Consider the following 16,210-nt stretch of genomic DNA (forward strand, 5'->3'; position numbering starts at 1 on the left):
ACCAATGCTTTAATTGTTCTAATAACAATGTCTGTAGCTATCCTGACACCCTCCCCTGCCATGAGGGGGAGGAGGGACAGGGGAGCTGAAAACGAAAGCTGGAGGATGCACATTTTTTACTATTTCACCCGTGTTGTAAATCAAAACATAAATAGCAAGTGTTACTGTAAGGGTGGGAGGGGAAAACCTGGGTAAATTCAGCCCTCAACACACGCACAGTCCTTCAAGACAAGCACCAGTGAGTCCCACAACTGCATTTGTCTCTTTGTTTTTTTGGGAATAAGCGTTTTCAAATCCCATTCACAAGTCAGAGCAGATCTCCATAAGCCTCAGCTGTTCTTTCTGTTCTCACCACATCACCCCAAAATGCCTCCCCTCTCACTCAGCCTCTCCTCCCCCCTCAGCTGCCCCTGATTTAGGTGAGAAAGAGGAGCAGCCTCACCAGCACACAGAAACTGCACAGCAAAGTGAAACGCTGGGATCCAAGTGAAAAATTAATCACGCGTAATCTAGATTTGAAACAAAATAGAAGTTAAGTTTCTGCTCCCAGCACAATCTGGAGTCAGGTTCCTGCAGATTTATGGCACCAGGTGATCCCAAATTTTGGCCCCTATGGGAATGTGACAGCCATCGTGTCCCTGAGTATCCCTGGGGATTGTTACCTGTTATTTACAAAATCACAGGGTCATTTAAAGACCAAGCTGAATCAGGGCTTCACTTGTACCCAGGCAAAGCTGGGACACACCTGCACGGTTCAGGAAAGTCACTCCATCTTTATGTGAGAGTGTGTGATCTCCTTCCCCATCCCTGGAAGGGCTCCAGGCCGGGATCTGAGCAACCTGGTTTAGTGGAAGGTGTCCTTGACCATGGCAGTGGGGTTGGAACAATCTTGAAGAAGCCTTCCAACCCAAACCACTCTGTGATTCAATGATTCTATGATAATTCTACCTCCACCATCCAACAATTCTCTCTGGTTTACTTTTTCAGGGTTTTTTTCTTTTGTTTTTTTTTTTTTTTTGGTTAAAAAATAAAATTAAGGCCACATATCTGGGCAGTTTGTACAGATTAGAATCTCTCCAACATTCATTTAGTCATTTAGCCTAAATGAAGCAACTGCTATTGTGTGTTTGAGCCCAAGGAAAGAACTGGGTACAAAGTTATGAGTTACTGCATCAATGAGGATAGACAGAGATAAAATATTCCCCTACTAAACCCAAGAAAAACCTTGCTGTCAGCCCACAGCTAGGAGTACATTTGTCAGAAGGGTTCCTTACTCACAAAAAAAACCCAGAACAACTTCACAAAACAACTCAGCCAAAGCCCTACGAGCAGCCTGCTTTGAGAATCCTCTTTCACGCTCAATCCCTGCATCCCTGAGATGAGCTACACTAAACCCACACTCACAGCAAATGGGTGCATCTACAGTGGTGTGACAGCCCTTCTGCTTGCTGGGATGGGCTGGGATTATTTGCTCATCCAGAAACACGTGGTGCAATGACATTTGAGGCAGGAATTGCACTCCTGGCCTGGGTGGGCGGCTGCTCTGCAATAAAATACCCCAGTGGTGTTTTATTGCAGATAAATCACAAATCCTCCCATGACAGAGGAGGAATCTGAGCTTGACTTAGAGCTGTTCTTCAGGGTTTTAGCTGTCTGCTGTACTTTTCCTGGATCTTCCAAATGCCTCACACGTCACAGAATCATAGAATGATTTGGGTTGGGAAAGATTTTAAAGATCACTTGCCATGGGCAGGGACACTTTCCACTAGACCAGGCTGCTCCTGTACAATGCACTGATCCCCCACTGCCCCATCAGCCATGCCTTTACCACCAAAGCCCTTCAGTAACACGTGCCAGACCTAAATACAGCTGAAACTATACCTTAAACCTTCATCCTTCTGCAGGAGGGAGGTCTGTACGAGCTGTTCCAGCCCCACACACTCCTCTCACCATAGACTTATCTCATACCCATCTCATTACCATATTTTTTAGGTTTTTTTTTTCCACTCAGGTGTTTTCCTGCCTCAGATTGCAGTCCTGATGAGTCTGAGGTCTAGCCCACCTCCTCAGCTCAGGGGTTCACTTCTGCAGGCACACTCACACCCTCCCTCACATTGCTACCAACGTCTGGCATCAAACATCATTTTCAAACATCATTTTCCTGCCTTTCTAAATGATGAAACCCACGGGAAGCAGGTGGTGAGAAGTGCTTTTTGTTGCCATAGAAAATTCTAGCAAGCATAAAGAATCACTTTCTTTCAACTAAAAAATACGGATATATTCTGAAGCAAAGTGATGGGTTTTGCTGTAGGGTCTGAAGTATTTTGATAAAGCAAACTAATCATAATGACTTGTCCATAAGGTTCCTACATATCCTCATTCTTTCTGCCAGCCAGATTTATCCACAGATCCACATCTTCTCTTATCAGTATTGCCATGGATACTGGAGAGGGAGCCAGCACCTTTCTGCACCACATGAAGATGTCATGTTGCACTTTGGAAGCCCCAGGAAACAACAGAATGGCAATGCACAGATCATCTTTAACTAAATTCCTACAAGACACCATAACAGTTCAGAATCAAAACATCTTTGTTGTGGACCAAAATATTTTCCACTAAAGAACTTAAAAAAACCCTGACCATCTTCCATGTTTTGGGAAGGAAAACCTTAATTTCTCTTGTCCTTAAAGCCATCTGAGTCTGTAAACCCTGATGCTGCCAGCTTAGATCCTGCTGTTGTTGCCCCTTTCCAGGGAGCAGGTCAGTGTGCACAGGAACAGCTGGAATCTTGCTGCACACAAGGCTGCAACACCTCCCCCTTCTTTTCATTCCCTTCTTTCACCTTTTCTACTCCCATATGCACCATTACCTTTGCTAAGTTTGCTTCACTCATACACGTTGTAGGTAAGAATGCACATGTATGTAGAATTAACTTATTTTTATGGATTCATGTCAGGGCAGTTTTAGTTATGGGGACAGTCCTCCCACTGACATGTTTGCTGATAATTATCATGTGGTAAATAAAGAAGTTTTTTAATGTCATTTTAGGATTTCTTTAAGTATCATAGAAGATGTTTTAACTTTCTCCTCTAGACATCATGTCAAACACATTTCTTTAACTGGCCATGGTCTGGTAACCTTGGATGAAAACTGATCTTTTTCATCACTATGGATTCCCTGTCTATGTCAGGAGGTGATATTTTGGTAAATGAATGCAGATTTCTCACTAAGAACCCCTGGAAATGTCAGAGGACAGGTTGGACAGGGCTTGGAACAACCTGGTCTACTGGAAGGTGTCCCTGCCCACGGCAGGGGGTGGAACTGGATAATCTTAAAGTCCCTTCTGACCCAAATCATTGTGTGATCTCTGATTCTAACAGAATCAGGCTGAATATGGTACATGGATGGGCCCAAGATTCATCACCTCCCTTTCCTCACTTGTTTATCAACCAGAAACATTTTCATCTTTTAGCATTGGTATGTCCTGTGCAATGCTCTGACCATTTTTATTTCCTGTGGATAATTGGGATGATCAGGAAAAGAGGATACATGCTTGACAATGAATGCCAAGCAAATTAAATGTCATAGCAATTGAAGCACTTGATTTCTGAAAAGCAATCCAGCCCAAAATGGCTCAAATGTGAGGTGGAAATGTTCATTAAAAAAAAAAACAAACAAACAGATGTTACATTGAGCTTATCCCCTGGACATCTCATGGGTTTTTACAGCTCAGATAAATATCAGGAAATTCACCTGGGAGATAATTGAGCCCTACATCCTCACTACACGTGGCACTGTGGTGACAGTGATGGGGCACAGTTTAGTGAAACCTGCACCAGCTTCTTTTCATCTCAGCCTGGGTATATCCTTTCAAACTGTACACTTACTCCACTCAGCATTTCTGCCCCAAAGGAGCAAACACAGCACATGTTCTTATCCACAGGTGGAAATAAAAATACCCCCAAAAGGGTGTCACCACTCTGCCCCAGAAAACCACTCAGAAGCAATGGTGTAACTAAAAGGTACGATACAAACCAGAGGAATTATCCATTGCTAAATCAGCTGGGTGTGATTTGAAAAGTAATTTGGGTCCCTTCCACTCTCACCATCACAGTTAATAAATGTTATCTCTGCTGCTGGATGTGATCTGGCTGGTGGTGAGAGATGAAAAATCTCCAACAGGCCCGATAAATAACAATATTAACACAAGGAAGCAACGATGCAGATAAATCACAAAATGGATACAAACAAGCCATGCTACAATAAAAACACTGTGCAATTGGCTACAGAGAAGGGTTTGCAGTTTGGGCTGCCTTTGCCAATGTTTTCCTCCCAACCAGGAGCTGGATGCGAGGCAAGGAGGCAAGCAGAGAACAACAGCACGGGATGGAAACAAAGTGCCAGTGAGTGTTTGCAGGCTGCTTCCACTGTTCAGTCACCAGCACGATCTGGGGAATGTTTCTGTGTGAAAACTGGCACATGAGCAACCCTGGGAGAGAGCTGTGCAAAGCTCCTGGTACCTGTGACCACAGGCTCAAGGCTCTGATTAATCCTTTCCATGGTTTCACACACACAGGTTTTGGATGCTCATACTCCTGTGTTGACTTTCTCTTCCTTTTCTGTTTTAAGAGTCACTTTCTCGAAGCTTGGGCAAAGAACAACACCCTGTTTACACAAATCCTGGCTTCAGCAAAATGGGAAGCAGCAGCAGAACTTGCAGCCAAGTGTTTTAACTTGGATCCACAAACATATGCATTAAAAAAGCCAAGAGCAGAACAGCTCTCCTGGCAAAGCCCTGGGAGGTGCTGCACACTTCACCTCCCTCCCAGGCTGCTGCAGAGCTCTTTGCAATTAAATTCAGTTAATAAGAGAAGAAACCAAAAGTTATATTCACCATATCACTTCCTTCAGAGCAATGTGGAAGGATAAACAGAGACTAACCTGGAAAAGATCCCAAGGAAGAAAAATAAAAATTTGGCATGCTGGGAAAGCTAAACTGCTTCTCTTGTTCCTTCCATCCCTAGTTCCTTGTCTTTCCCTTTTTCCTTTGAGCTCTCCACCTCTGATGGGACACTGAGCCACATGCTGCTGCTGTGAGCACTTGAGGCACGAAAAAAAGTTTAGTTAGCTCCACCCTGGCAGTGTAATAATCCTTACAGCTCTCCTTGGGGTGGAAAAAAAAAATGAAAAGGTTTCCCCAGTGCAGCAGCATGAGGACAAAACCAGCCTGGGCACAGGGACTGCTGAGCTGCAGGGTGGAGGTTCAGGAGGAAGAATCCTCAATAGGGCTTTAAAAAACAAATCATAAAATATGATTTTATGGCTGCTGGAGTTTAGAATATGTAAGAGTAAGACTCTACTGGTTGATGATGTTTAGAATATGTAAGAGTGAGGGGAAAGTCTAACTAAACTCTGCATTGCCTGTGTCAGTGCAACTGTGGCATCATTTTAAGGCAGGGATTCTTCCCAGGCCAAAACCTCCGCACAGGCTGAGCATCACTGGCTTAATTCACCTCATGTCCACACAGGGTTTGGGTAAAGAGTCGTGTGAGGAAAACGAGGGCTCCAGCAGGGCTCAGGGAGCCTTGGCAGGTAAAGGCTGGCAGACACCAAAGTCTCGTGTCCAGCTGAGACAGCAAAAAAGAGACAGAGGCAACAACACTGGGATTCAAACACTGATGTCAGGTGCTCAAGCAAGGGCAGCTCCGTGGTGAACTCCAGGGAAGCAGCATCTTAGGAGGCCATCTGGTACTTGCAGCTGAATGCAGCCCTGCTCCACCTCAACCAGGTGGGACAAGAACCTCCTTGGAGCAGGTGCTCCTCGCTGGTCCCTCAACTCTGCTCCAAAAGCTCATTCCCCAGAAACTCACAATGCCTGGTGGCCTCAACAGGGGTGTGAAGTCCTTTCTTCAATTAAAGAGAAGGATAAAAAGAGAAATAAAAAAAAAACCAAACACACATGCAGGGCCTCAAGGACTTGGCTGTTCAAGAATACAAAAGTTTGAACATTGCCCTTTTCACTGCAAATAGTTCTGCTGCTCCCCCCACCTTTTTTTTCTTTCTTTTTTTAATAACAAGTTCAGTGAAACTTTATCTCTTCCTGCCCTAGTAACCCTACTAAATAATCGGCTGTTAGCATGACTCAATTGAGTGGCTTTCAGCAGCTGAAGTCGGTTTTTTTTGCTACTGTTCTTTCATCGGTGCAAATAAAAAAAAAAAAAAAAACAACAAAAAAACTTGTAAAAAGCTTTCTTTTCTGAAAAGTATCACACTCCTGGAGATTAAAGCACAGCCGAGAAGTTGGTTACTTGTAGAAAGGATCTGATTACACCCAAGGGTTTAACTCCGCTCGAGTTCAACGTGGAGCACAGAGCTCAGCCGGGCTGGGGCTGCGAGTCCCCTCCTCCGAAAGGAAATGCAGCTCCAACAGCGGAGGAGGGATGGAGGCCGTTCATTCCCCTTTAAGTGCCCAAATCTGCCCTCAAACTTATCGCAGCTCTTGTTTCTAGAACATTACAAACTCGACCCCAAAGCAGCCGCTGAGACGCAGCATCGCGTCTAAAACTACTCTTCTGTCTGGCTGTCCTATCACATACCGCTGTAACCATGAAAAACCTATAAATCGTCACTGACCCCAGCAGCAGAAAGGATTTTCCCACTATATCTTCCCCAGTTTGCTCACTCTGTTGACTAAAACTGTTTGTAGTCGGTTTTCATTGTGTTTCTCACTTTCCCCTTTTCTCTGTTACATGCAGATGCACGGGAGAAAACAACGCTCTTTTTTAAAGGCAGGAAAATGTGATGGCGAGACCACACGCCAGAGACGTCAGGTGGAGAAGCTGAAAGCAATTTAGCCTCTTATTGAAGGGTAAAAAGAGAAAAAACAATCAAACACAACTCTCCGGACAAATGCCAAAAGTTGGCACCTTTAAAATCCCGCCACAGCAGCGCCGATGGCTGCAGCTGAACCTCCAGCGACACTGAAATGCACCAAGCAGTGCCTTCAACTTTCCCGGTGCTGCTGCACAGGTTCTCCCTGCGGAGGGGCCACCTGGCACATCTCCCTGCAGGGGGACACCCTGCCCGAGCATCCCCGAGCATCCCCGAGCATCCCCCGGGCATCCCCGGGCATCCCCGGGCATCCCCGGGCATCTTCCGAGCATCCCCCGAGCATCCCCCGGGCATCCCCCGGGCATCTTCCGAGCATCCCCGAGCATCCCCCTCCACTCCGCCCGGTACCTCAGCGCAGCGCGGCTCGGCTCGGATCAGCCCCGTTCGGCTCAGCTCGCCTCGGATCAGTCCGGTTCGGCTCAGTTCAGCTCGGTTTGGCTTGAGCCCGGTCCCGCCCGGCACAGCCTGGCTCGGTTCAGCCCGGCTCTGCTGAGATCCGCTCGGCACAGTTCGGCTCGGTTCTGCCTGGCTCGGTTCAGCCTGGCTCTGCTGAGATCCGCTCGGCACAGCTCGGCTCGGCACAGCTCAGCCCGGCCCGGCTCTGCTGAGCTCCGCCCGGCACAGCCCAGCCCAGCCCAGCCCAGCCCGGTTCTGCTGAGCTCTGTCCGGCACAGCCCAGCCCGGCTCGGCACAGCCTGGCCCGGCTCGGCACAGCCCAGCCCAGCCCGACTCTGCTGAGCTCCGCTCGGCACAGCCCAGCCCGGCCCGGCTCTGCTGAGCTCCTCCCGGCTCGGCACAGCCCAGCCCGACTCGGCACAGCCCGGCCCGGCCCGGCTCTGCTGAGCTCCGCCCGGCACAGCCCAGCCCGGCTCGGCACAGCCCGGCCCGGCCCGGCTCTGCTGAGCTCCGCCCGGCACAGCCCAGCCCGGCTCGGCACAGCCCGGCCCGGCTCAGCGCTCCCGCCGCCCCCGCAAGGAAGCAGCGCTCTCCGGGCCGTCCGCAGCCACCACCGGGGCTGCCCTAGCCGCCCTTCCTCCTCCTCCTCCTCCTCCTCGGCACACCCCTCCCCGCCCCGGGTGCCCTCTCTGTTCGCCCCCGGGGCTGGCGGTGCCCGTCCCGCACAGGAGCCGACAGGGAAACCGCCTGCGGTGAAACTCTCTCCCGAAATAATGAAATACTGAAACAGCACAGCCTGGTTTTTGTCGTCCTGTTTCGTTCAAATTGGACAGCCTGGGCCGGGCTGCAAAGCGTTGTGTTGTGGCTGGCAGGGGGGATGTCTGAGGGGTGCAGGGGGGATGTCTGCAAAGTCCTTTCCTCATTCACCTCTCACTGTGTTCTTGGACACAGGAACCTCAGACCAGGTTGTTGTGTGGAAGAATGTTGGAATCTGTGGGTATTGGTGATTTTGAGATTGTAGAAAGTCTCTGTCTTTTTGCCCCGTTGCCAAAGCAGAAGCCATAATTGGTCTGTGCTGGTTTCAAGGTTGTTTATTCTGTTTATCTCTAACATGTTCTGCTGCCCTGCCGCAGCTCTGTCCTGCAGGGCAGCGTGTGGGGCTCTGCCCCCAGTGGGATGTTACAAACATTAAATACCAGAAACTACCTGTGCTATATTTACAATAACGTGCCAATATCTGTCATCTACGTTAAACAGCGTGTCCCCAGCCTAAACTAACAGAAAAATGCCAACACCACAGTGAAACATGGAGGGCATGAAGAAGGAGGAAAAGGACAAGACACATTCAATTTCTTCTATCTTGTCCCCTCTGAACCCCTAATCTAGAAACTTAAAATTTTACTTTTGCACCCGTGTCACACTTAATTATTACTTATATCAAACACTCAGAGCTTGTAATTCATCCTGTAAGATTGAAAACTCTTTTCCATGGACAGAGATCACAGCCAGTGTCTCTGGGGGCTCTGTACAGGGGGGTTCCTGATCCCTGCCAGGGTCCCAGACCTGCCAGGGCAGCCAGAGGGAAGCTCTGGATTCTCACAGAAGAAGGATGGGTAGTACCTGTTTGGTGCACCCCTTTCAGAGACTGAGGGTGTCAAAAGTGAGTTTTGCTCAGGATATTCCCTAGGAGACCTTCTCAGCTCCGCAGGAATCATGGTTTCCTCCTGTGCTGTCAGAAAAGGAGTGATGCTGGAGGTCATGGATGGGTGGATCTGGAGCAGGAAGCTGGTCCAGGAACATGGGAGAGGAGCCACAAGAAGGAAAAGTAACCCCAGAAATGTGGTGGCAAGAAGACAGTGGGAAATTCCCCTATCTTCCAGGGCCTCACCACCTCTGTGAGGCTCGTGGGCTTTGCTGACAGACAAATCAATATGATCACAGCTATAGCAAGGAGACCTAAAGGTGTCCTTCAGCTTCCTGGTGTACCTACAGAAAATATGAAGTCATGTTCAGCCACCTTCTGTAGCTCCAAAAGCTCCAGTGAAAAATCTCAAATAGTATTTCTCTAAGAGGCCAATGTACAAAACAGGTACCTGCCAGTTCTGTGAAAGATGTTTTTTTTGAGATCATCCAAATGAGGTGCTTAGAAATTTTAGGGCCAGTAAGTGTTCAACTTTGAACGGGCTGGGATGGCCCTTTGAATATTATTGTGATTATTTTGTCCTTGATGCTAATCTCTAAAATGCAAATTATGCATTAAAATAAAAGGAGGCAAGGGAAAGGGAAAGGCTGCTGGGATTTTGGAAATGGGGAGAAATTAATTGCTTTAAAAAAGTGGTTATTTCCTATTTTCTGAGACAATTAGGGCTGACTGTAATACCTATTCCTGTCACTGGCAGGAGAGAAGAAGACATTTAATGAGGCAGATGATTTTGCATTTTAATTGCTCACACCCCATTAACTTACACATCATCCTTCCTGTCTGCATCAGAGTCCATTATACCAGGCTGTTGATACCAAAAGTATATAAAAAGAATAGGTTCTTTCACCCCAGCTGAAGGCAAGCTGTAGATAATTAAAACTCCATGTATTCCCATCCCAAGCTTTAATTTTCAACTCTTCTGGTTGCTGATGTTGTCGCCGAAATTTGCACAGGAACATGATGTTTGGAGGACCATATCTACCTGCACTTAGGCTAGGTGCAAGCTTTGGGTGGGTGCTGGCATATCCCCAGCTGGGATGCAGCCCCATGGTCTGCCCCCCATTCCCTGACCCCATTGCTTCACTCACACAGGTCAGATCCCATCCCTGGAAGTGTTGAAGACAAGGTTGGATGGGGCTCTGAGTAACGTGGTCTAGTGGAAGGTGTCCCTGACCATGGCAGGAGGTTGGAATAAGGTGATTTTTAAACTCCTTTCCAGCCCAAACCATCCTAGGATTCTGTGATTCTGTGATCTGGGGGTCAGAGCATGACACAGGAGGTGGATCACTTTGGAGGATCACTTTGGAGGACACACATGAGGATCACTTTGCCCATAGGAACTTGGCAGATGTGCAGATATTTAGGCTCAGGGTCACTGTCCATGTATCACACACAAAGCAGTGCACCAGTCCACTTTCCTCCAATCTGGCAGAAGGTTTGAGCCTGCATCCTCCCCCAGCAAAACATCTGACTGTGCAACAGCAAGATCTCAGATCAGGGAACACTGTTGGAATGTCAAAAGGATTCCAACATCTGCTGCAAGGGAAAATAAATTAGCACGAGCCCTTTCTGAAGGGGCATTAACCCATCTTGTCACTCCAGACCTCTGGTGAGGTCCACACCTGCCTGCCACAACCTGTCCCAAAGTTGTCCTTCACTGCCCTTCATGTGTCGAAATCTGTGGTATTGATGATTCTGAGATTGTAGAAAGTCTCTGTCTGTCAGCCCCACTGCCAAAGCAGAAGCCATAATTGGTCTGTGCTGTTTCCAAGGTTGTTTATTCTGTTTATCTCTAACATGTTCTGCTGCCCTGCCGCAGCTCTGTCCTGCAGGGCAGCGTGTGGGGCTCTGCCCTCAGTGGGATGGTACAAACATTAAATACCAGAAACTACCTGTGCTGGATTTACAATAACGTGCCAATATCTGTCACCTACGTTGGACAGTGTGTCCCCAGCCTGAACCAACAGAAAAATGCCAACACCACAGTGAAACATGGAGGGCATGAAGAAGGAGAAAAAGGACAAGGCACACCCAATTTCCTCCATCTTGTCCCCTTTGGACCCCTAATCTAGAATCCTAAAATTTTACTTTTGCACCCATGTCACACCTAATTATTACTTTTATTAAACACTCAAAGCTTGTAATTTATCCTGTAAGATTGAAAACTCTTTTCCATGGACAGAGATCACAGACAGTGTCTCTGGGGGCTCTGTACAGGGGGTTCCTGACCCCTGCCAGGGTCCCAGGCCTGCCAGGGCAGCCAGAGGGAAGCCCTGGATTCCCACATTCATGTGTAACCTAAACCTTCCTTGCTGGGATTTAAGCCCATTTCTTGTTATGGTATCACAGAACCAGAGCGTGGTTTGGACTGGAAAGGATTTTTTAAGGCTGTCAAGTCCACACCCCCTGCAACGAGCAGGGATGTCTTCAACTCCATCCTGTCTACAAGGGTTACAGAGAATACATTCTTCACTTTCCACTTCTTTTTTTTTTTTTTTTTTTTTTTTCCACAGCAGCTTTTTATCATATTTAAAAGCTCTGTGGTCTGGGAGGCAGCTGCCATATTAATTACCCAGATTCAGAATAATTACCTAGCTGACACAGAGCTTCCACAGAAGCACACAAGGACTGCTGAGCACTGTTATTGTCATTTAACTTGACTCCACAACAAATCAGGTGTCGCCTTCTACAACAGATGAGGCCACTCCTGTGGGTGGAGGTATCTGGAAACCAAAAGCCCTTAAAGCTGCATCTTTCTGGTGGAAAATATCACCACAAGCCATCGTGTTTTCTTTCCTGTATTTGAAAACCACCCACATTTTCAGTAAGAAAAAGAAAAAAAAAACCCAAACTGATTGAGCATTTCGCCTGGACAGTGGGCCTTTCTGAAGAGTTTAATTCTCAAAATATTTGGTCGCTGTTGTTTGTTTTTTTATGGGTAGTTGTTTGTAATTCACTGTTAATTTAGAGAAGGAGGTGGAACAAGGGAACACAGTTAATAACTGCTGTGAAAGCAGATATATTATTCTTCTTGGTTTGTACTTTGAATTCATTGAAGTGAATGAATTAATGTGTTTGAAAAATAAAAAAAAAAATAGCAGGTCAAGTTATTTTCAGAGTTTTTGTATTTTTTTTTCTTCTTTTCACCCTCAAAGGTTTCTACTTCTTCCACAAGAGTGCACTGCATGTTACCATGAGGTTTAATTCTCATTTCAGTCTCTTCTAGCAATGACTAAAAAAAAACTGCTTAGAAAGGAGTGGAGAGGTCACTTCATCCTTTTTACCACGCAGCAGGTCCAGCACTTCCCAAACCCCCTGTTCCCATGAGATGTCTGCCCAGCTGGAGGTTACACAATTCCTCCTCAGGGGCTCCCTGGCCTGCCCAGTAGAGGACAGGAAATGCAGTGAGCAAATCAAACTGCTTGCAAAATGCTGTGTGACCATGCCCATCTGCAGGTTTCACCAGAAAATGTTGAGTAAATCTTCCTACGGGGTCCAGCCTGACTTGACTTCCTTGGAACTCCTTGACTGGAGATATATGTTGTCCCTTTCAAGCTATGAAAAGAAATAAATCAACTGTGGTGCTGGTGTTAAAAAAATCCTTCAGGTTGTTATTCTCATGCCATGGATCAACTGAGCAAATGACACAAAAAAGTTTGCTCATCTCTGATTTTAGAAAGTTTCAAAGCTTTTTATCTGTCATTTTGGGCTCAGTACTCTGGTTTGTCAGCAGCACTCAAAATAATTGGTTTAAGCAGGTGTATAAAATGCATTTTAGGGCACAGGCTGAGGGAGGCAAAGCCTCTGCCTGCCTTCACCTGCTGGTTTCCACACTCTGCCTATCTCCTCCCTCCCCACTCCAGGCTATGATTTCCTCACTCTGCTGACTCAACCCATCACCTCAATGCTCTCAGCCAGAGCAGCACAACAGCCTGGATGTAAGAAACACAAGCAAAGCAAAACTGAAAAAGAAAATTAAAAACACCCCATGAAAAGAAAACAACGACAACAAAAAAATGGGGTTGCCTTTTGCCTGTAAGAGACATAATTTTCACAGGAAATGGCTGAGCAATCAGAGTGATGGGGGGAAAGAGCTGGAGGGGTGGGAGTGGGTGAAAACCTCCCCATTTCTAAAAGGTTCAGGGTGTGTGAGCACTCCAGGTGACATGGCATGAGAGGTGAGCTGCTTTGGAACTGCTGGAAAAATGCAAAGTCACTTGGGATTGAAAGACAGAGACACAACCCCTAAAAATTCTCCCTGAAATGGGGACCATGGAAAGCCACTCCAAGCGTTATTCCTGACCACAACTGGAGACAAAGTGCCTGGTCCTGGAGGGCTGCCGGACCATTTCTATCTCTTTTGGTGACATTAACTAATAGCACAGGGAAATCTGAAGCAAAATCAACAGACAAAAAATCAGCTTAGAAATCACAGAGACACAGAATGCCTGAGCTGGGAAGGCACCTCTGGAAGGGACCTTGTCCAACCTCTTTGCTCAAGCAGGGCCACAGAGACCTGATTGCCCAGCACCATGTCCAGGCAGCTTCTGAATGCTTCCAAGGATGGAGAATCCATCTGAATGACATTGGGATCTTTTTGTTATGTGTTTATACATCCTCTGTCTTGTCAATTAAAATACCTTTTGGTTGGTTTCATGTGGAATCAGTAGAAGGCATTGCCCAGGGAGGTCACAGAGGTTAAGAGATCAGCATGCTTACATTTTTATTCGTTATCCTTTTTACCCCTCTAGAGGGTACTCTAAAAGCAAGATGACTGTGAGGCTGATTTTTTTTTTTTTTAATTTTCAGTTTTATATTTGGATATCTGAATTTTGTTCCTTTCTGCTGACAGCTCATGCCATAGGGTCCTCTCATGACTGAAGTGCCCAGATTGAATCTGCAGCATCTAAATCTGAAATGAATCTGGAATCTGAAATGAACATCATGGCTGGAAGATGCTGCTGGTGCTTGCAGAGGTGGGACAGAGGTTCTTGGAGTCACCTGCTTCAAACTAAAAGCTGCTAAGGGCTCTTGCATTTGATGTAGTGAGTGTGCACTCACAAGAGTTTTGAAAACTCCTCCCAGGAATCAAATCTTTTTTTTGTTTGTTTAATCTGTACAATTTCAGCAGACACACTGTTGAAAGAGTTCGCCAGAAAGAGCAGTAAAACATCAAATTTGGATCTTTGATGCCTGCCCATCTCATATAATGTGAGGAGGTGGGAAGTTTTGCTGGATAACTTTGATTGTGGGCTATACACTGTAGTAAATCAAAGCAGTTTATCACTCATAATTGGGAAGTGTTGAGTGTCCAATACAGAAACCTCTTGTGCTGGGTACTAAAAAGGACCATTTTTTTGCTATGGCTGTTTGCTTCTAACAGCAAATAGTCTAGATGGAGAAAGCCAGAGAGAACAAGATGCTTAAGGCAGGACCAAAGGTTTTCACATCCACTATATTAATATCTCCTAGTTTTTAATGCATTTTTATTTACTGAAAAGGATCAGCCTTCCCTCTTTTATAGACAAGGGATCAAAGGCTTGGGACACAGAAGGGCAGTGTCTGGCTCTTGGGTAATCAGGCATACCTTGTAAGTCCCAGGACATTTTATTTCTAGGTGTCTTTTGCACTTGGACACGTCTGTGAGGTATGTGGTGAGAACCTGTCAGGCCTGACAGGAGAAATGTGGAGACTTTTCCCACTGGAGAGTCTTTCCTCAGATTATTGCACAGGCATAAGTTAATGACAGAATCCCAGAATGGTTTGGGATGGAAAGGACCTTAAAGATCTTTCCAACCCCTCTGCCATGGGCAGGGACACCTTCCACTATCCCAGGTTGCTCCAAGCCCCATCAAGCCTGGCCTTGAACACTTTCAGGGATGGGGCAGCTTCTCTGGGAACTTGTGCCAGGGCCTCAACACCCTCTGCTTATAGAATGAGGGAAACTTCTGCAGATGGTGAAGATTTAGGCAAATGAAGAGCTGATTCAGCAAGGGAAAAGCTTGGGGAGATGTAGCAGGAGCTGGCAGCTGTACAGACAGCACTGATGAAGATGTAAGCACCAAACCAACCCCTTCACCAAAATGGGATCAGGTGCTTTAGAGGCCTTTGCACTCTCAGGAGTGCTTTTTCCAAGAAAGACTTTGAGACAAATCATCAGTAATTTAGGAAATGGGTCTGTGAAACAGAGGCAGAGTTTGGAAGGTGCTAGCCCTGACTCAGCCCATTCTGCCTCCCCCCAACCCAACACAGGGTGCTGAGCAGCCCCTTGCTCCTCTCCCATCCCTCTACCCCTCTGTGTGCCACAAAATGAGCTTTGATCTGCCCCCTCTGCTGCTTTGGACCAGCCACCCAAATCCCAGACCTTCCTGTGAGTTTTACCTCTCCTCTGTAACCCACCACGGGCAGCTGAGCACCAAAGATGATCTTTGAGGGTGCTGGGTTTATTTCTGTGAATTCTCTCTGTGTTTCTCACATGAGCTCACTTATTAATTCTTGTGAAGTGCCCCGTTCACAAGAAGCAAAGGCACTGCCAGTCTTGTTTCCCAGTGAAATTGTGCTAATCATGGCTTATTCAGTTGGGTACTGTTGTCTGTACACTCCTAGGTTTCCCAGAAATCATCCCCTTCTGCTGCAGGGTTAATGTAAGTCAGGGTGAGCAGAGGCTGCTGACGGTAACTTTTCAGACCTGACCTCTGTGGTGAATATTTTGGGTGAGGAGTGGGTTTGCTGGCTTGCTTTTTCTTAGTGGTTAAGGTGAAAGGTCAAAATGTTTCTCGGTGCTATGAAAATGCCTGATGTGAGAGCATTTACCATCAGGGCTGGCTGGTGGAAACACATCAGGGTCTGGTTAAAGGAACCATTGTCACATCCTTGCCACGCATTTTAATCGATCCTGTGACCCTGCACTAATTGATTCTGTGATTCTGTGTTGACAAGGTGGTGATTGGTGGTCATAAGTTGGACTTGATTATCTCAGAGGTCTTTTACAACCTAAGTGTTTCTGTGGTTCTGTGATCCTTTCTATTATGTCTGTAAAATTCTCCAAATGATGACTTGCCACTGTAACCTCAGTTCCCTGGAAGACACTGGCTGTCCAGGAGACTTTTCGCATCAATGATCTCAGCTTTGGGACACACAGAAAGAGACAAAACGGACTCAAATTTCAGCAGTATGGAAATGAACAAAATAAGATGTTAAATGTGTTAAATGTGTCACCTT

General features: G+C 46.6%; 1 protein-coding gene across 1 annotated transcript in view; it reads right to left on the reverse strand.

Annotated features, from left to right (window-relative positions):
- Nucleotides 1-7,481, reverse strand: part of PRKCQ (protein kinase C theta) — a 52,579-nt gene extending 45,098 nt beyond the window's left edge. The window contains exon 1 of the mRNA XM_002189768.7: nucleotides 7,240-7,481. The gene's annotated coding sequence lies outside the window, so the exon portion shown is untranslated. The remainder of the gene's footprint in view (nucleotides 1-7,239) is intronic.
- Nucleotides 7,482-16,210: the final 8,729 nt, after the last annotated feature.

Source organism: Taeniopygia guttata, chromosome 1A (genome assembly GCF_048771995.1).
Source record: "Taeniopygia guttata chromosome 1A, bTaeGut7.mat, whole genome shotgun sequence".
Taxonomy (NCBI): domain Eukaryota; kingdom Metazoa; phylum Chordata; class Aves; order Passeriformes; family Estrildidae; genus Taeniopygia; species Taeniopygia guttata.